Source organism: Oncorhynchus kisutch, linkage group LG26 (genome assembly GCF_002021735.2).
Source record: "Oncorhynchus kisutch isolate 150728-3 linkage group LG26, Okis_V2, whole genome shotgun sequence".
In the NCBI taxonomy this organism is placed as follows: domain Eukaryota; kingdom Metazoa; phylum Chordata; class Actinopteri; order Salmoniformes; family Salmonidae; genus Oncorhynchus; species Oncorhynchus kisutch.
Window position 1 is genome coordinate 35102169 of NC_034199.2, and position 21915 is coordinate 35124083.

General features: G+C 41.5%; 1 pseudogene; it reads right to left on the minus strand.

Moving 5' to 3' along the window:
* LOC109870738 (low-density lipoprotein receptor-related protein 1B-like) overlaps positions 1 to 21915 on the minus strand; it is a 332082-nt pseudogene that overhangs the window by 196673 nt on the left and 113494 nt on the right.

A 21915-nucleotide genomic window follows, 5' to 3' on the forward strand; every position in this document is an offset into this window, starting at 1 on the left:
GTAAGAGAAGACTGGAGAAGAGATGTATTCAACTCATCCTGATAATTTCCCCCTTATTGAGGGGATTTGTTTGTTGGTCTGCCAACAAAATTACATTTTATGGGGAGAAAACCGTAGCTAAAAAAACTATTGAGTAAGAAAGAAGTGTCCCATTAAACATAAAAGGTTTTGCCAGTATGTCTATAATCCAGCTGTTTACAGTGATCCTCTGCAACTGGAGCCTTTGTGGAAGGGAGAAATAGTGTACAAAACATTAACACCTTCCTAATGTAAAACATTAAGAACACATTAAGAGAAAGAGTTCTATTGCAGCAGAGGCACAGAATGTAGTGCAGCACAAAACACCAACCCAAATACCAAACAAGGAGCTGTAATTCATCAGTCTTCAGAGATGTACTATAACAGTGGGAAGACTACTGAGTGTTCTAGAGTCTACCCACTACACTCAGCATTACCCTACTGAAATAACTCCTCAATGGAGGCACAGTATCACTCACAGTATCAAAGGGCGCTAAGTAGAACTAAACTGAGAACATTACTGAACTAAACTATATAGTTGGAAAGTCTAAAAAAAGTTTCATTACAGTTGAAGAGTGGGAGGGAAGGAAGCCATGTTTATCCTCCTCATCCAACAGATCACAGCATTTAGATCTAACGCTTAGCCTAACCAAAGTATTTAAAGATTCTGATAGCCTCAAAACATCACAGCTTTTCTGATTTAATGTGCAGCTTAGACCTATGTACCTTCAGAGTCTGAAAGCCCAATAGAATACACCATTTAGATCTAACATGTAGCCTAGATCTAACGTATAGGACCTACATACCTCCAGAGTCTGAGAGGCGTCCTCTGTAGATCTTATCCTCCACCACATCTGTCCAGTAGAGCAGGCTGTGATTAAAGTGGAAGTCAAGCGCAATTGTGTTCCGGAGCCCTGGCACCATCAGGCTGTAGTCTCGCTTATGAAGATCTATCCGTCTTATCTCATGCCGGATAGAGAAGATGATGAAAGCCTCAAAGGGATCTGGCCGAAGGAAAGAAAGGAAGGAAACGAAGAGGAAAGAGTTAAAATGGAGGTGACCGATGTTAAAACGGAGGTGACCGATGTTAAAGCGGAGGTGACCGATGTTAAAGCGGAGGTGACTGATGTTAAAATGGAGGTGACCGATGTTAAAATGGAGGTGACCGATGTTAAAATGGAGGTGACCGATGTTAAAGCGGAGGTGACCGATGTTAAAGCGGAGGTGACTGATGTTAAAGCGGAGGTGACTGATGTTAAAAGGGAGGTGACCGATGTTAAAGCGGAGGTGACCGATGTTAAAGCGGAGGTGACCAATGTTAAAATGGAGGTGACCGATGTTAAAATGGAGGTGACCGATGTTAAAATGGTGGTGACCGATGTTAAAATGGAGGTGACCGATGTTAAAATGGAGGTGACCGATGTTAAAATGGAGGTGACCGATGTTAAAATGGTGGTGACCGATGTTAATATGGAGGTGACCGATGTTAAAATGGAGGTGACCGATGTTAAAATGGAGATGACCGATGTTAAAATGGAGGTGACCGATGTTAAAATGGAGGTGACCGATGTTAAAATGGAGATGACCGATGTTAAAGCGGAGGTGACCGATGCCATAACAATAACAACATGAGTGGTTTGAACTGGAGCCATTAGTGGAGGACATACACAGGTATGCATGACTACACAAACACGCCCATGCATACACACTAGATCATGCTCTTTCATGACTGGGCACTGGTACACACACCTTATCTTCAGAGAATTCCAGATACAAGGTTACTCTAAGGCAAAACCTGTGTTATGCACAGAACAGAAACCCTATCCTGACTATGGAGACATATATTATCCTCAAATCACAGAACAATGAGAAAGACTGGATAGTGCTGGGAGAAGGGATGTTAGCTACTTGCTATACTGACAAGTCCCTACTTATTTATAATTCAGTTATACCTGAAAATCTCTGTACAAAAGCAGGAGCTCTTGTATGACACATCACCACAGATTCAATAGCACATTTGTCTAAATTAAATGAGGTTCTTACTCAGTTTTCTATTGTGCGCAGAAAATTGATTTATGTAAAAACCAATAAAATGTTCATGTGATTCTTTAGTAAATTGCCTATTCTTTCCCTGTTTTAACATATGATTTGCACTGCAACTGCCATCAATCTCTGAGGGAAATAGAGAGGCGAGTAGTAAAAAACGAGCTTCATAAATCTGAATGTGACACATCAAGGCTACATGTTCTGCCATGTTCTCCTCGTTTACGAGCAGCAGCACAGAAGCAAAAAAAACCATCCAAAACATCAATTCAATCACACAAACTACAACACAAGTAGACGGTTTGTTCTAGTCATGTAAAGCTGTGTGATTGGATTTATGTAAAATACCCCCCCCCCCACCACACACACACACACACTGCCTTCTTTCTGATGCCTTCTTAATAGGAATGTTGTTGTTGCTTGATTCCCAGGAGTAGGATAGGCAACAATATTTTTTACCTATCTTTCACTGGTCTCTATCTTCAATGGCTATTAACGTGGAGGAACCATCCTATAGGTCTTATCATGTGTTTAAAAGAAAATGTGTTTATCATGCATACAGGTCTTGTTTTTGTAATTTATTAATGATGTTGAGCAATAAAACAATTTCCCAAGTTAGGATCAATAAAGTACTACTCTACTCTATATTCTCTACACACGCAGTCCTCACAACCCCCACACAGACACACTCTGTCACCTAACCTGTGCTGTGGCAGCTGTCTCCATCAGGGCCAAGCCTCCAGCCTGGGTAGCAGGAACACTTGACGGTGGTCTTGTACTGCTCACACACCTGACTGCACTTCAGATGCCTACTGCAGTAGTCCACCGCCTCACACGTCCTGTTGTTAGAGTCCAGGTGGAGCCCTGGAGGGCAGGAGCAGACCACCCCCGTCCCTGGTACCACCGTGCACTGATGGCTGCAGCCAACCTTGGCCACCAAACACTTATCTGGGAGCAGAGAGAGAGAGAACAGGAAGTAAGAACCAACTCCGATCTGGGAGTAGAGAGAGAGAGGACAGCAAGCAAGAACCAAACACTTATCTGAGATGGTTTTCAAAAGAGCATTGGGTTGTTAATGAACAGGGGGATCCTCAACGGAGGTTAGAAAAAGAATACACCACAATATGTTGGGCCATATGCTGCATGGTACGCTTAAAAAAAAGAATGAGAACGCAAATAATATCAGAATTAAAACTAGCTGGCACAAGAATAACACTGCCACTTTTTGCTCTGAGCTAGAGATTCCTAGTCAAGCATGATGACAGAATATTTCCGCTGCATATACAACATAACGAAAGCTATTACATAATGAAAGAGGCTACACAGTTCTGTTAGTCCTCGGTAGCATGACCTGAGGGATAACGCCTTTATTATAGCCAAGGCACAAAATGAAATCGGAAAGTTGTGGAGTTGTCTACTATTCCTTTCATAAAACTAATATGGAGAGGGAAAACAAATAAGAACCACTTTTCTTTCTTTGTGCAGTCTGTTTCCCATTCACTCCCCAGTCTGTAATGAAATACTTTTCTCTGAAGCAGCTAGGCACCCGATTATTGTAAGTAAAAAGGTATTCTGGTGAGAAAAGGACACTACAGATCAGAAGTCTCCTTGCTAGCTAGCCATGATTAAGACAATCTTCTTGGTACAGACAAAAAAACGATAGCATTTTCTCTGCGGGGGTCCCCTAGTTGCCTGTGTGTGCGGAGGGTGGAAGAGGATATAGGAGCGCTGTGCACCCATAGGTTACAGCTGGAGGAATGACTCCTGCTGAGTTGGCTCAAATCAATCAGGTCCCTCAAGGTCTCCCTGTGTGACCTAATTGGTTATGAAGCTGGCAGCACAGTGTGGGCCTTTTCTCAAATGGTGTATCCCAAATTGCATCCTCTTCCCTAAACCCTTTTCCGTTTACAATGTTCTGCGTAGGGCTCTGTTCAAAAGTAGTGCACTATGTGCGAAATAGGCTTTTTTGCACTATACTCGACTTGAGTAGGTTGAGTCACTGACGTGATCTTCCTGTCTGGTCTTGCGCCCCATCAGGTTTGTGCGGTAGAGGAGATCTTCGTGGGCTATATTCAGCCTTGTCTTAGGGTAGTAAGTTGGTGGTCTGTTGATATCCCTCTAGTGGTGTGGAGGCTGTACTTTGGCAAAGTGAGAGGAGTTACAGTATATCCTGCTTGGTTGGTCCTGTCCAGAGGTATTGTCAGATGAGGTCACAGTGTCCCCCGACCACCCGACCCGACCCGGGTCCCCAAGAAGAGGTTTGAGAACCACTGTCTTAGAGAGATGGAAATGTAATGAATGTGAAGGTTTATTTGTTTATGTGAATATAAAACTTAACAGATTGTAAGGTTGTGTCATTAGATTTAGGGTGAGGTTGCAAACATTTCTGTCAACAAGATTTGAGTCCCCAGAAATTCCGGTGAGAAAAAATGGTGTCCCAGATGGAAAAGTTTGAATACCACTGCTCTAAACACATCGCTTCCACTTAAAAACATGGAACACTTCTTCACAACTAGGCAGAAAGACCACAGACTAATCTATTTCTAGGGTATCAAGCAATATGGTGTACGACAAATAATATCTCTCCTTATTACCACAGAAAGGCCTTTCGTCAGACTGGTCAGCACAGTCGGTCTTGCCGTTGCAGATCTTCTCTGGTGGCAGGCAAATGGAGGTGTCATTGGCACAGGGGTATTTTGGAGGCTTACAGACAGCTGCCTCACAGGAATCCTCATCGGAACGATCCTCACAGTCGATATCTCCATCACAAACCCAGCTCTTGGTGATACACTTTCCTGATGGTGTCACACATGTATACAGATACATCCAGACATACACAAACAAACACAAATGCGCACAATCCATAAACACAACCAAAAAAAGATGCAGAAGATATTCCTCAGAGACAATGTCAATGATCAACTGTCCACACAGTCGAGTAGAACCTCTGAAATAGAACCCTAAGGGAATACACTACTGCAAATGCTGAAGAGGAACCAATCAACATAACCACACAGTGAACTTCAAGCATCTGTAATAAACTTGGTGAATAATCCCTCAGGCACTTTGAAAAAAAGCTATTTGACATCTAAATCAAGAATTCATACCAACAGCCTGAAAGCAGTTTAAGGCATAGCATGATCCATATCATAATCTTTTCCACAGAATGAGGTGATTGCAGTCTACAAAGACTGTAAAATATGCACAGTGTACTGTATCGTGAGTTTAGACTAGAATATACAGTACTACATTACATGAGGTAATGCACTGCTGAGATATTTCGTAAAAAATCTATCTTCTTCCTGCCATCAACAGAAAGGCACAGCCACAGTTGTGAGTTAAATGCTTCACTTCAAATGAAAATCCACAGCTAGATAATTACAGCCTCCTGATACCTGCTACCAGGGATAATCTCAAATTCCCCTTGCTCGCCATGTGTATTACAAAGAGGCAGCCAGAGCAGGTGGAATAACTGCAGGGGAAGAGGCACAGATATGCCAGAATTGACAGAATTTCCAGTATCATCATTAATTAATGCAGCTAGGCCAGTGACTGTGTGAAGCCTGGATTACAGAGCATCCTAATTTAGAGGCCTGCGATAAAAGCTGGATTCACATCTGTTGCACTTAAAATCAAATCTCAAATCAAATGTTATTCATCATATGCTTAGTAAACAACAGGTGTGAACTAACATTGAAATGCTTACTTATGGGCCCTTCCCAACAATGCAGAGAGAAAGAAAATAGAGAAATATTAGAAAAGTAAAACATAATAAAAGTAAGAATAATTACACAATGAGTAACAATAACTTGGCTATATACAAGGGGTACCAGTGCCGTATCGATGTGCAGGAATACAAGGTAATTGAAGAGGATATGTACATACATATACTGTAACTAGGAATAGAGTTACAGATAGTAAACAGTAGCAGAGTCAAAAAAGTTAGTGCAAAAAGGATCAATGCAGATATTCCGGGTATCTATTTGGTTAACTATTTAAATAACAACTTAGCAGGCTTATAGCTTGGGGGTAGAAGCTGTTCAGGGTCCTGTTGGTTCCAGACTTGGTGCATCGGTACCGCTTGCCGTGTGATAGCAGAGAGAACAGTCTATGACTTGGGTAGCTGGAGTCTTTGACAATTTTTAAGGCCTTCATCTGATAACGCCAGGTATAGACGTCCTGTATTGGCAGGGAGTTTGGCCCCAGTAATGTACGGTGATGTAGCTAGTCAAGATGCTCTCAATGGTTCAGCTGTAGAACTTTTTGAGGATCTGAGATGCCCATGCCAAATATTTTCAGCCTCGTCAGGGGAACGGCTGTGTTGGTTAGTTTGGACCATGATAGATCCTTAGTGATGTGAGGGGGTGTGCTCGGCCCTCTGTTTCCTGTAGTGCATGATCAACTCCTTTGTCTTGCTGATGTTGAGGAATAGGTTGTTGTCCTGACACCACAATGCCAGTTCTCTGACCTCCTCCTTATAAGCTGTCTCATCATTATCGGGGTTCAGGTCTACCACCGTTGTGTTGTTGGCAAACTTAATGGGTAGTCCTGGGTGAGTAGGGAGTACAAGAGAGGACTGAGCATGCACCCCAGAGGGTCCCCGGTGTTGAGGGTCAGCGTGGCAAATGTGTTTTCGCCTGTCCTCATCACCTGGGGGCATCCCGTCAGGAAGTCCAGGAATCAGTTGCAGAGGGTGTTCAGTCCCAGGGTTCTTAACTTAGTGGTGAGCTTGGAGGGCACTATGGTGTTGAATGCTGAGCTGTAGTCAATGAACAGCATTCTCACGTAGGTGTTCCTTTTGTCCAAGGGCAGTGTGTCTGCATCTGGTGTATGTGATTTGGAGTGGCGCAAAGGTGCCTTGGATGATGGTTTTGATGTGAGCCTTGACCAGCCTTGCAAAGTATTTAATGGCGACAGATGGGAGTGCTATGGGGCGATATTTATTTGGACAGGATGTCTAGGCGTTCTTGGGCATAGGGACTACTGGTTGAAACATGCAGGTATACAGTATTACAAACTACATCAGGAAATGCTGTAAATATCAGTGAAGACTTACCAGCTGGCCATTGCATGATCTGAATACACGTCCTGGTAATCCGCCTGGCCCTGCGGCCTTGTGAATGTTAGCCTGTTCAACGGTCTTACTTAAATCAGCTACTGAAAGTGTGATTACACAGACATCTGAAACAGCTCGTGCTCTCACATATGGTTGAGTGTTGCTTGCCTCGAAGCAAGCATAAAATGCATTCAGCTCGTCTGGTAGGCTTGTGTCACTGGGCAGCTCACGGCTGGGTTTTCCCTTTGTTTTTCCATGCTAGTTTGCAAGCCCTGACACATCCGATGAGCATCAGAGCTGGTGTAGTAAGATTCAATCTTAGTCCTGTATTGACGCCTTGCCTGTTTGATGGTTCATTGGAGGGCGCAGCGGGATTTCTTAAACACGTCCAGGTTAGTGTCCCGCTCCTTGAAAGATGAAGCTCCAGCCTTTATCTCAGTGTGGATGTTGCCAGTAATACATGGCTTCTGGTTGGGATATGTACACTGTATGTACGGTCACTGTGAAGCACTTATTGATTAAGCCGGTGACTGATGTAATAAACTCCTCAATACCATCAGAAACATATTCCAGTGTGCTAGCAAATCAGTTATGTAGCTAAGCATCTGCTTCATTTGACCACTTCTGTATTGAGCACATCAGCGGTACTTTTTGTTTGAGTGTTTGCTTCTAAGCAGGAATAAGGAGAATAGAGTTATGGTCCGATTTTCCAAATGGAGGGCGAGGAAGAGCTTTGTATGCGTCCGTGTGTGGAGTAAAGTTGATCCACAGTTTTTTCGCCTCTAGTTGCACAGGTGACATGCTGTTAGAAATGAGGTCAAATGGATTTCCGTTTTCCTGCATTAAAATCCTGCATTAAAATTAAAGTAGCGCAGCTTCAGGATGAGAATTTTCTTGTTTGCTTGTGGCCCTATAAGGTTAGTTGAGGGCTGTCTTTGTGCCAGCATAATATTTTGGTGGTAATAGACAGCTCTGAAAAATATAGATGAAAACTCTAGGTAAATAGCATGGTCTATAGCTTCTCATGGGCTATTCTATCTCAGGTGAATAGAACCTCGAGACTTACTTTAATATTAGAGATTCCACACCAGCTTTTGTTAACAGAGAGACACACACCGCGCCCCTTGAGCTTACCCGACGTTGCCGTTCTGTCCTGCCAATGCATAGAAAAAACATCTAGAATATTTGTTTCCTTGTTCAGCCAAGTTTCAGAGGAACATAGGATATTACAGTCCTTCAGGTCCTGTTGATAGTCTCGAACGGAGCTTGTCTAGTTTGCTCTCCAGTGATTGTACATTCACCAATAGAACAGAGATAGTGGTGGTTAATTTACTCAACGCCGTAGTTTCATCAGGATTCCCGCACATCGGCCTCTATATAGCAGTCTCTTTCTCTTCTGAATCAGGGATTAGGGCCTGGCTCGGGTTAAGCATTATGTCCTGGGTCGCCGACTCATTGAAGTATAAATCTTAATTGAGTTTAGTGATCACTGTTCTAATGTCCAGGAGCTCTTTTTGGTCATGGAAAATTATGGCGGAAACATTATGTACAAAAAAAGTTACAATCAGGAGCCAATAAAGCGAAGCGGCAACTATAAATTCCAGCTAAAAAAAATGTTCATGCCATTCTTTTTTTGTAGAGATGGTACTATAAAATATATGTGGTTTCTATGATGTACTACATAGACAGTTGGTGAGGCTAGAGTTTCTAGCTCTGCTAACTGATGTTGGTCAATGTCATCCTTTTAAATTTGCTTCTAGTTTAGCATTAATGTAATGGTCAAAGATTGTACACTACCATCAGACAAAATATTTTCTTAGGCAAACCGAGTAGCTAGGAAGTTTTGGTTCTGGATTATGATTACTGACAGAGAAGTCTCTATCCTACCTGTGTCTTTGCATGTGAACTTGGCCTTGGGGTCACAAATCCTCTTGGTGCCCTCACAGGCCACCTCATCACTACCGTCCTCACAGTCTTTGTCCCCATCACACCTCCAGCGCTCTGGGATACACGTACCATCTTCCGTACAGTGGAACTCATCCCCACTGCACTCTATCACAGGAGGCAATGCTGCAAGGGAAAAATAAATAAATAATTATACAATGGGTGGGTCTAATCCTGGATGCTCATTAGTTAAAACCGCATTCCAACCAGTGTCTATTCCAAAAGTTACCACCGGCTAAAGCTATGATGTTGAAATGCTGTTCCATCTTACTGCGCAATACAGTATCTCATCAGCCCAGCCAGGCAATTTATAAAATTTATAAAAACTATAAAATCATTTAGACATTATCTCTTGTTTCATTAAGAGTAGCATTTGATTTTCAACAGCGGAGATTTGTATATACAGTGGGGCAAAAAAGTATTTAGTCAGCCACCAATTGTGCAAGTTCTCCCACTTAAAAAGATGAGAGAGGCCTGTAATTTTCATCATAGGTACACTTCAAATATGACAGACAAAATGAGAAAAAAAAATCCAGAAAATCACATTGTACGATTTTAATGAATTTATTAGCAAAATATGGTGGAAAATATGTCTTTGGTCACCTACAAACAAGCACGATTTCTGGCTCTCACAGACCTGTAACTTCTTCTTTAAGAGGCTCCTCTGTCCTCTACTCGTTACCTGTATTAATGGCACCTGTTTGAACTTGTTATCAGTATAAAAGACACCTGTCCACAACCTCAAACAGTCACACTCCAAATTCCACTATGGCCAAGACCAAGGAGCTGTCAAAGGACACCAGAAACAAAATTGTAGACCTGCACCAGGCTGTCACAACTTCTGCCGAAGTCGTTGCCTCTCCTTGTTCGGGCAGTGCTCGGCGTTCGACGTCACCGGTCTTCTAGCCATCATTTTCCATTGGTTTTGTCTTGTCTTCCCACACACCTGTTTTCAATCCCATTCATTACCTGTTGTGTATTTAACCCTCTGTTTCCCCTCATGTCTTTGTCAGAGATTGTTGTATTGTTAGTGTTGTTTAGTTGTTGTGTTTGGTGCGCGACGGGTCCTCGTACCCATGTTTTTTCATGTTTGTACGTTTTAGTGTTATGGAGCATGTTCTGTGGACATTTATTAAAATACTCCATTTACACTCCATTTTGGCTCTCCTGCGCCTGACTTCCCTGCCACCTATACACATGGCACTGACACTGGGAAGACTGAATCTGCAATAGGTAAGCAGCTTGGTTTGAAGAAATCAACTGTGGGAGCAATTATTAGGAAATGGAAGACATACAAGACCACTGATAATCTCCTTCGATCTGGGGCTCCACGCAAGATCTCACCCCGTGGGGTCAAAATGATCACAACGGTGAGCAAAAATCCCAGAACCACACGGGGGGGACCGAGTGAATGACCTGCAGAGAGCTGGGACCAAAGTAACAAAGCCTACCATCAGTAACACACTACGCCGCCAGGGACTCAAATCCTGCAGTGCCAGACGTGTCCCCCTGCTTCATATGGTCAGATGAAACCAAAATATAACTTTTTGGTAAAAACTCAACTTGTCGTGTTTGGAGGACAAAGAATGCTGAGTTGCATCCAAAGAACACCATAACTACTGTGAAGCATGGGGGTGGAAACATCATGCGTTGGGGCTCTTTTTCTGCAAAGGGACCAGGATGACTGATCCGTGTAAAGGAAAGAATGAATGGGGCCATGTATCGTGAGATTTTGAGTGAAAACCTCCTTCCATCAGCAAGGGCATTGAAGATGAAACGTGGCTGGGTCTTTCAGCATGACAATGATCCCAAACACACCGCCCAGGCAATGAAGGAGTGGCTTCATAAGAAGCATTTCAAGGTCCTGGAGTGGCCTAGCCAGTCTCCAGATCTCAAAACCATAGAAAATCTTTGGAGGGAGTTGAAAGTCCGTGTTGCCCAGCAACAGCCCCAAAACATCACTGCTCTAGAGGAGATTTGCATGGAGGAATGGGCCGAAATACCAGCAACAGTGTGTGAAAACCTTGTGAAGACTGACAGAAAACGTTTGACCTCTGTCATTGCCAACAAAGGGTATAGAACAAAGTATTGAGATAAACTTTTGTTATTGACCAAATACATATTTTCCACCATAATTTGCAAATAAATTCATTGAAAATCCTACAATGTGATTTTCTGGATTTTTTCTCCTCATTTTGTCTGTCATAGTTGAAGTGTACCTATGAATTACAGGCCTCTCTCAACTTTTTAAGTGGGAGAACTTGCACATTTGGTGGCTGACTAAATACTTTTTTTGCCCCACTGTACCTTGCTGTCTGTCTCACCGACATTTGCAACATTGTTTCAATAATGAAATTCGATCTCCAGCTGTCGCATAGAAATAAACGTGTCTGGATGAGACAGACAGGCAGATAGCTTTTCTCAGCCAGTCAAAATCATGAAACAGCTGGCATAATTTTTATGGATATGTGCAAAGAAATGTACATTTAAAAAAAGGTCAAATGAAATGAAATGCAGCTAGATTGCTGTCTTTCCATCTTCCGTTTGAAGTGACTGTGTTGTTGGCTAGCTCCCCTGAACAACATTGTCCTGACGAGAGAGCACATTTTCTATGCCAGGTGAAATTGTGCATCATTAGCTCATTGTTATGGATGTATCCAAATAAATGGCACTAGAAAACTTAAAGCTTAAACAAATGCAAATGCAGCTCCTTTGCTGTTGTTCTGGCTGCACTGTTTGACGTAAATTTAAGTTAGCTGTGGTTGGCTAGCTAGCAAGCAAGGGATAAGAACGTTGCCAGCCAGTATTGCAAAGTAACATTTAGAATGAACGACTGGGTTGCATCCATAGATACAGAACAAAAAGACTGAATGACTGAGTTGCATCTCTGGCAACTGAACCGATAGAACGAACAACCTGCCGGCTTGTGTAGCAACCCTAGATTTGTGTCGGGACTATATCTTGTGGAAGGATGAAATAGTATGAATAAATTCATCAAAATAAAAAAATAAAAAAATATGTCAATCACTATTTGAATATGTTGGTAACCCATTGTATAAAAGTAATAATGCCCTCAAAACCGGTGTTTGGAGGATATATTGGCACAGTTTGCCGTCCCTTGACGAACAACACCCTTGCTAATATATCTCCCAAACACCAACTTCTCTGGCATTATCTCTTAAATAGAATCCTTCTGTGAATGTGAAAATTGGTTCCCAGTGGGCAAACTTTTGACAATATTGGGTTATGTATATTCTTTTCCATTCAAACTATGGCAAAATTATCTGTATGATTGATCTTTCAAATGTTATTTTGAATCATGCTAGGTAGTCAGTCACAAGACCGATTGTATTCAACCTAACCATTTCCACATTGCCAGGGAAAAAAAAACTTCTGAAATCAGAGATCAGAAGTATTTCCATAACAGTCAGGGGCTGCCGAGCCAGAGCTTTAACCCCAGGGGTGGACCACAACCCAGCAACACTACACTGTATTAGAGTAGAAAGGAAAAGGCTGGAGATGGGAGACGGTTTGATGAATAACGTCCTCATTCTAGTGACAAGGTAGTGAGCTGTGAGGATTTCAGCTACCCGGGCTAGGCTCAGCTTTCTGAGGTAATTATACCAGATTAAAATATTCAAATATTGATGTTGTACTGTTGTGAACAGTAGATGAGATTAGATCAGCAGTGCGAGAGCTGAGAGAGGAAGATGAAGACTTAAGGACATTAGACCAGACCAGTTAACAGTTAATATAAAATTAAACTAATTATCTTTAAAAACATACATATATTTCTACTGATTTAAAATGCCAAATGAATAATTAATAGTTACGCTCAATGTTTCATGTGCAGTAATGAGGATGAGTAGTTAGCCCACCTTGAAAGCATCTACAGTGGCTTGCGAAAGTATTCACCCCCCTTGGCATTTTTCCTATTTTGTTGCCTTACAACCTGGAATTAAATTACATTTTTGGGAGGTTTGTATCATTTGATTTACACAACATGCCTACCACTTTGAAGATGCAAAATAGTTTTTATTGTGAAACAAACAAAAATTAAGACAAAAAAACAGAAAACTTGACTCTGCATAACTATTCAACCCCCCCCAAAGTCAATACTTTATAGAGCCACCTTTTGCAGCAATTACAGCTGCAAGTCTCTTAGGGTATGTCTCTATAAGCTTGGCACATCTAGCCACTGGGATTTTGGCCCATTCTTCAAGGCAAAACTGCTCCAGCTCCTTCAAGTTGGATGGGTTCCGCTGGTGTCCAGCAATCTTCTCAACTGGATTGAGCTCTGGGACTTGACTAGGCCATTCCAAGACATTTACACGTTTCCCCTTAAACCACTTGAGTGTTGCTTCCATCCCAGTCTCAAATCTCTGGAAGACTGAAACAGGTTTCCCTCAAGAATTTCCCTCTATTTAGCACCATCCATCATTCCTTCAATTCCGACCAGTTTCCCAGTCCCTGCCAATGAAAAACATCCCCACAGCATGATGCTGCCACCACCATTCTTCACTGTGGGGATGGTGTTCTCGGGGTGAGGAGAGGTGTTGGCTTTGTGCCAGACATAGCATTTTCCTTGATGGCCAAAAAGCTAAATTTTTGTCTCAACTGACCAGAGTACCTTCTTCCATATGTTTGGGGTGTCTCCCACATGCCTTTTGGCGAACACCAAACATGTTTGCTTATTTTTTTCTTTAAGTAATGTTTTTTTTCTGGCCACTCTTCCGTAAAGCCCAGCTCTGTGGAGTGTACGGCTTAAAATGGTCCCATGGACAGATACTCCAATCTCTGCTGTGGAGCTTTGCAGCTCCTTCAGGGTTATCTTTGGTATTTTTGTTGCCTCTGATTAATGCCCTCCTTGCCTGGTTGGTGAGTTTCGGTGGGTGGCCCTCTTTTGGCAGGTTTGTTGTAGCGCCATATTCTTTCCATTTCTTATAATGATTTAATGGTGCTCCATGGGATGTTCAAAGTTTCTGATATTTTTTTATAACCCAAACATGATCTGTACTTCTCCACAACTTTGTCCCTGACTTTTTTGGAGAGATCCTTGGTGGTGCCCCTTGCTTCCGTTTTTTATTTTTGGGAAGTTTTTATAACAAGTAATTTTTTTCATTTCACTTCACCAATTTGGATTATTTTGTGTATATCCATTAGATGACATCCAAATAAAAATAAATTTAAATTACAGGTTGTAATGTAGAAAAATAGGAATCACAATGTTGGGATAGTTAACATGATACTTAGTGCAGAGTACATTAATTTGTCAAAATGAGGGATGGCACTATAACTTATGAAGCTTCATTTGCATTATGAATTCTAAAAGTGCAACAATAAAGGAATGACAAAAAACAGCATGGTTTCTCTCACCAGCTCCAGACCCTCCACATGTGGTGTTCTCATCACTGAAGTCCCCACAGTCGTCGTCCCCATCGCAGGCCCAGTGGTCTGGAATACATCTCCCACTGGAACACTGGAACTGGGTGTTGGAGCAGTAGTGGACACAACTCACCTCGTCACTACCATCTCCACAGTCATCATCTTGGGACACAGAGGAAAAATAGCAAGTTTGACTGACTAGGTTTGACTCCTTCATGTCATAAGAATGTGCATTAGATTGGGGAGGTCTCAGAAGTCACGTTTTAGGCAAGGTACGCGTACTCTGCACATCCCACTGGGCACAAACTGGTTGAATCAAAGTTGTTTCAATTTCATTTGTCAAAGCAATGTGACATGGAAAATACATTGGATTTGAAAAAAAGTTATCAATGTGTTTTGAGGGTGAAAGGATTATGTCATCATGGTAACCAATTTTCAACATAGACAAACCCTGTATAAAGTTAAATCCACTATCAGAAAAAAAACTACAGGTTGGGCAGAAACTCCTACTGAAGAGTTGATATATCTACAGTTATTCCTTTGGTCTCCATTCCAGGGTTTTAACCAAGTTCAGCCCTGCTTAGCTTTGATATTTGTGACTGACTAAAACCATGTGCAATTGTGAGAATGATTATTATTAAGAAAGCTCCACTTAATAAAAAAATAGATTTACTGTTGCTATCAAAGTCATTTCAAAGGGAGGTCTACCAGAGCAAATTAAATGTAACCATATCTTATGAGTCATAAATCATCAAGTATGCTATTTAGGCCTACAGTACAGTATATAGCATTTGTGAAGTCATCAACAGCTATTGTTTCAATTCAACACCTATTCTTTAACTTACGATTTTGGTTGAGATGGACACATGAATCCAACATCAATTATTAATTTGTAGACAAACTCAAATCAAATCAAAATGTATTGGTCACATACATGTGTTTAGCAGATGTTATTGTGGGTGAAGTGAAATGCTTGTGCTTCTAGTTCCGACTGTGTAGCAATATCTAGCAAGTAATATCTAATAATTACACAACAAATACCTAATTTACACAAATCTAAGTAAAGGAATGGAATTAAGAATATATATATATATATATATATATATATATATGGATGAACAATGTCAGAGTGGCATAGACTGAGATACAGTAGATAGTATAGAATACAGTATATACATATGAGATGAGTAATGCAAGTTATGTAAACGTTATTAAAGTGACATTATTAAAGTGACTGGTGATCCATTTATTAAAGTGGCCAATGATTTCAAGTCTGTGTGTAGGCAGCAGTCTCTCTGTGCTAGTGATGGCTATTTAACAGTCTGATAGCCTTAAGATAGAAGCTGTTTTTCAGTCTCTCAGTCCCAGCTTTGATGCACCTGTACTGACCTGATCTTCTGGATGATAACGGGGTGAACAGGCAGTGGCTCGGGTGGTTGTTGTCCTTGATGATCTTTTTGGCCTTCCTGTGACATCAGGTGCTGTTGGTGTCCTGGAGAAAAGGTAGTTTGCCCCCGGTGAAGCATTGTGCAGAGCGCACCATCCTCTGGAGAGCCCTGCAGTTGTGGGCAGTTGTGGGTAGCCCTGCAGTTGCCATACCAGGCTGTGATACAGCCAACAGGATGCTCTCAATTGTGCATCTGTAAAAGTTTGTGAGAGTTTTAGGCGACAAGCCACATTTCTTTAGCCTCCTGAGGTTGAAGTGCTGTTGAGCCTTCACCACACTGCCTGTGTGGGTGGACCATTTCAGTTTGTCAATGATATGTACGTCAAGGAATTTAAACTTTCCACCTTCTCCACTGCTGTCCTGTCGATGTGGATAGGGGGGTGCTCCCTCTGCTGTTTCCTACAAGTCCACGATCATCTTCTTTGTTTTGTTGACGTTAAGTGAGAGGTTATTTTCCTGACACCACACTCCCAAAGCCCTCACCTCCTCCCTGTAGGCTGTCTCGTCGTCGTTGTTGGTAATCAAGCCAACTACTGTTGTGTCATCTGCATACTTGATGATTGAGTTGGAGATGTGCATGGCCACGCAGTCATGGGTGAACAGGGAGTACAGGAGGGGGCTGAGCACGCACACTTGTAGGCCCCCAGTGTTGAAGATCACTACCTGGGTGCGGCCCGTCAGGAAGTCCAAGACCCAATTGCACAGGGCAGGGTTCAGACCCAGGGACTCGAGCTTAATGATGAGCTTGGAGGGTACTATGGCGTATTGCTCTTGGGATAGGGCAGTGTACAGTGTGATGGCGATTGCATTGTCTGTGGACCTTTTGGGGTGGTAAGCAAATTGAAGTGGGTCTAGGGTGACAGGTAAGGTGGAGGTGATATGATCCTTGACTGGTCTCTCAAAGCACTTCATGATGACAAAAATTTGTGCTACAGGGAGACAGTAATTTAGTTCAGTTACCTTTGTATTCTTGGGTACAGGGGCAATGGTGGCCATCTTTAAGCATGTGGGATAGGGAGAGACTGGGATAGGGAGAGATTTAATATGTCTGTAAACACACCAACCAGCTGGTCTGCACATGCTATGAGGTCATGGCTAGGCATGCCGTCTGAGTCGGCAGCCTTGCGAGGGTTAACACGTTTAAATATCTTACTCACGTCGGCCAAGGAGAAGGAGAGCCATAGTCCTTGGTAGCTGGCCACGTTGGTGGCACTGTGTTATCCTCAAAGCGGGCAAAGAACGTGTTGAGCTTGTCTGGAAGCAAGACGAAAGTGTCCGCGAAGAGCCTGGTTTTCCTTTTGTAGTCCGTGATTGTCTGTGGACCCAGCCACATATGTCACGTTTCTGAGCCGTTGAATTGCGACTCCACTTTGTCTGTATACTGATGTTTTTCCTGTTTGATATCCTTGCGGAGGGAATGACAACTCTGTTTGTTTTCTGCCATATTCCCAGTCACCTTGCCATGGTTAAATGCGGTGGTTCGCACTTTGTTTGCTGCCATCTATCCATGATTTCTGGTTAGGGTAGGTTTAAATAGTCCGAGTGGTTACAATATCTCCTATACACTTCTTGATGAAATCAGTAACCGTCTTAGTGTACACGTCAATATTATTCCGCGTGATCAAATCAATCTTGAAGCGTGGATTCTGATTGGTCAGACCAGCGTTTAATATTCCTTAGCACGAGTACTTCCTGTTTGAGTTTCTGCCTATGGGAAGGGAGGAGCAAAATCGAGTCGTGGTTAGATTTGCCGAAAGGAGGGAAGGGGAGGGCCTTGTATGCATCCCGAAAGTTGGAATAACAATGGTCTGAGAATCCAGATGGCTGTACCGACTCCGACAGTATATCACGGGGGAGCCATGTTTCCGAGAAACAGAGTATGTTACAATCCCTGATGTCTCTCTGGAAAGAAACCCTTGCCCTGATCTCATCAACGTTTTTATCCAGGGACTGAACATTAGTGAGTGATATACTCAGAAGCGGTGGGAGGGTGAGCCTCCTCTGATATCCTTTTGTTCTTCCCGGCTGTTTGTAATAACGTATAACATTTTCTGTGATAACAATGTAACACATAAAACACAAAATACTGCAAAGTTTTCTAAGAACTAGAAGTGAGGCAGCCCTCTCTGTCGGCGCCATTGTGTTCCTCTACCAATAGTGGAGGAATACAACTGGTTATTGAATTGTGTTTGGTTGTCAACCAACCAAATATCAACATTTGAAGGGGATCTTGTATAGTTGTGTCACTGACTTAGTCTGGCTTTAATTCCAGTTTGTCTACAAATTAATAATTGAGAATGTTGGATTCACATCTCCATCTAAACCAAAAATCTAAGTTAACATTAGCATACTACATCTAGCTACATGTTGAACTTCCATCCTCTCAGGCCAGGGGCACATTGTATGCATTTATGGTTGGATCAGAATTGCTGCTATAATCATTGGCCAGTATGGAGATGTAAGTATAACCACATCCAAATCCTTATCTCCATCCATGGATAATTTAGGAAAGGGACTATTTTAGCTTGCTAGCTAGCTAGCCACCAGAGGACAACAACACAACGAGATGCAATTATTAAACTTTTTTTCTGTCAATAATGACATTTGGCTTGTGATGTGATTGACCTGAAGCCAAATCCAATCTAGCTTCCCCTGGAGAGTATTTTTTGGTGTGACAGGACCATTCACAGTTGATCTCACTCAGTTTAGCTTAACGCTGATATGCTATTATATTATATATTTTTTTATCATGGAAGACCAAATGCGCGTGGGCTTCCCTTACATTCAATGCTACAGGTGGCAGCAATGTCATACTCTTTCTGAACAGACAGCTTCAGATAGCCTAGATAAGCTACACATACTGAGACAGAAGGGCACTGTTTTGTTCGCTTGGTTGTGTTGACAAGTTAACAAATTATATGTTGGATTCATGTCTCCAACTAAACCAAAAATAAAAGTTAAAGAATAGGATTAAGCCAATGGCTCAGATGAAACTATCAAAGCATTAGATACAGTGCATTCAGTAAGTATTCATACCCCTTGGCTTATTCCACATTTTGTTGTTACAGCCTGAATTCAAAATGGATTAAAAAAATGTATAAATGTTCACCCATCTACACACAATACCGCACAATGAAAAAGTGAAAACATGTTTTTAGAAATGTTTGCAAATGTATTGAAAATGAAATACAGAAATATCTCATTTACATAAGTATTCACACAATACATGGTAGAATCACCTTTGGCAGCAATTACACCTGGATTGTATAATATTTGCACATGATTATTTGTCAAATTATTCAAGCTCTGTCAAGTTTGTTGTTGATCATTGCTAGACAGACATTTTCAAGTCTTGCCATAGATGTTCAAGATGATTTAAGTCAAAACTATAACTTGGTAAGCAACCAGTGTATTTTAGGTTGTTACATTTTAGTCATTTAGCAGACACTCTTATCCAGAGTGATTTACAGTAGTTATTGCATACATTTTCATATTTGTCCATACTGGTCCCTCATGGGAATCAAACCCACAGCCCTGGCGTTGCAATTGTCGTGCTCTACCAACTGAGCCACAGTTGATTATTGTTTTAGCTAAAAGGTGCATTTGTTTCCCAGTGTCTATTGGAAAGTAGACTGGAGAAGGTTTTCCTCTAGGATTTGGCTGTTCTTAGCTCTATTTATGCTACAAAACTCCCTAGTCCTTCCCGATGACAAGCTACCCATAACATGATGCAGCCACCACCATGCTTGAAAATATGAAGAGTGGTACTCAGTGATGTGTGGTCTTGGATTTGCCCCAAACCTAACGCTTTGTATTCAGGATATAAAATGAATTTCTTTACCAGACTTTTATTTGTTGTTTTACGTTGGTGCCTTATTGCAAACAGGATGGATGTTTTAGGAGTATTTGTATTTTTGTACAGGTCTTCTTCTTTTCACTCTGGCATTTTGGTTAGTAGTAGTAACTACAATATTGTTGGTACATCCTCAGTTTTCTCCCATCACAGTCATTAAACCCTGTAACTGTTTAAAGTCACCATTGGCCTCATGGTGAAATCCCTGGCAAGTGAGTTAGGAAGGACGCCTGTATCTTTGTAGTGACTGTGTGTAGTGATACACCATCCAAAATGTAATTAATAACGTCACCATGCTCAACTGGACATTTAATGTCAGCTTGAATTATTTGTACCTACCATGGCATGCCATTTTTTTGTGAGGCATTGGAAAACCTCCCTGGTTTTTGTGGTTGAATCCGTGTTTGAAATTCACTGCTCGACTGAGGGACCTTATAGATAATTGGATCTGGGGTACAGAAATGAGGTAGTCATTCAAAAATCATGTTAAACATAATTAGTCCATGCAATTTATGTGAATTTTTACCCCTGAAATGATTTAGACTTGCCATAACAAAGGCATTGAATACTTATTGACTCAAGACTTTTCAGGTTTTCATTTTTTATTAATTTGTACAAATGTATAAAATCATGATTCCATTTTGACATTATGGGGTATTGTGTGTAGGCCAGTGACACAACATTTACATTCAGGCTGTAACACAACAAAATGTGGAAAAAGTCAAGGGGTGTGAATACTTTCTGAAGGCAACACAATTGAATAGGACTTTGTAATACAGTAAAAAGCCTAAAGGTAAGGCTCTCTTACTGTAACTATACATGTCTTCTTATGTAATCATAGGAAGCGTGCATGATTAAGAAAGCACGCAAAGTTTGCAGGTCTGTAGAAATCTTCACAATTGCTGATTCTGCACAATAGTCTGTGCAGAATCTCAAACAGCATTGATCACTTGCACTACATACTTCTACTGTAATCTCAACTGCAATCCAGGACAGTTGGTTGTTCTATTAGATAAAGCACAGACAACACATTAAGTTGTTGTATAAATACCAAATATCTGGTGTTGTATTCCCATTTTAACTTTTTGTGTTTTCAAATGGTTGAAAGCGCGTCAGTGATAACACATTTAAATGACAACTAAACAAAAAATGGGTGAGTAAAGGATGTAATCTCATTGATCAATGTCTCAACCAAATATTACCCAAATATCCAAGTTGAAATGACGTGGTGTGCATAGTGGGTGAAGAGTGTGGTTCTCCGAACCACTTTCGTTACATAAGGAGATTGTGGTTGATTTCAAGGTTGTGGGTTATACAAGGTGCATGTGAAATGTACAGTAGCTCGGTGTTTTTCAACTCCTGTCCTCAAGTATTCTGACCTCAACGTTGTTTATTTTTGTTGAAGCCTTGATGGTTGTTGAGGAAACACTGCTGTAGGTTTTCAGTAGGAACGTACCTGAGTCACAATGCCACTTGACACTGATGCATCTCCCATTGGAACAGCTGAACTGGGTGAGTGGTTCACAGGTCGGCAATGCTATAGACATAAAAGCAAAGAGACAGTCAACTACAGTTATTTAAAGGCCAAACCCATAGGGCTACATTTATTCTGAAAATACTTTGTCTAAAACTCCTTACAAACACTCCATTCCAACTCATTTTTCAACAGTATATATTGTTTTGTGTGTGATTCTGCTAGCTGCCTGTTCAAAACCAACTAACACCTCGTAATTAACCAACATCGGCGCCTTATTTCTTCCAGTGTGCTCAAAGAGACACCAACTCTCACTTTCTCTAACTGTTGTTGATGGTGCTGGTAGCTAAATATTCCACCCACTATTGTCAATGTAAATCTGTGTCAATGTGTCAGTGTCAATGTAAATCTGGGCATAAATACATCTGATCTGCATTTGAATTCGCATCACATATAACACACTTTCTGAGATATTTCCATTGGAGGCCAGGAGCTTTATTGACTTTGGTTTGAATTCAGAGACTACATTTTATTGGATTATTTGGAATCCCTACTGCTACAAACACCTAGGGCTTTAGCTAGGACATAGTGAATGTTTATCACACTCGTCTTCTACATTTTCGCTCTAAGGATTTTAGTTATCTTCGACAGCGACCGTCTGGTTGAGGTTTAACACTCATTAAAAATAAATATCA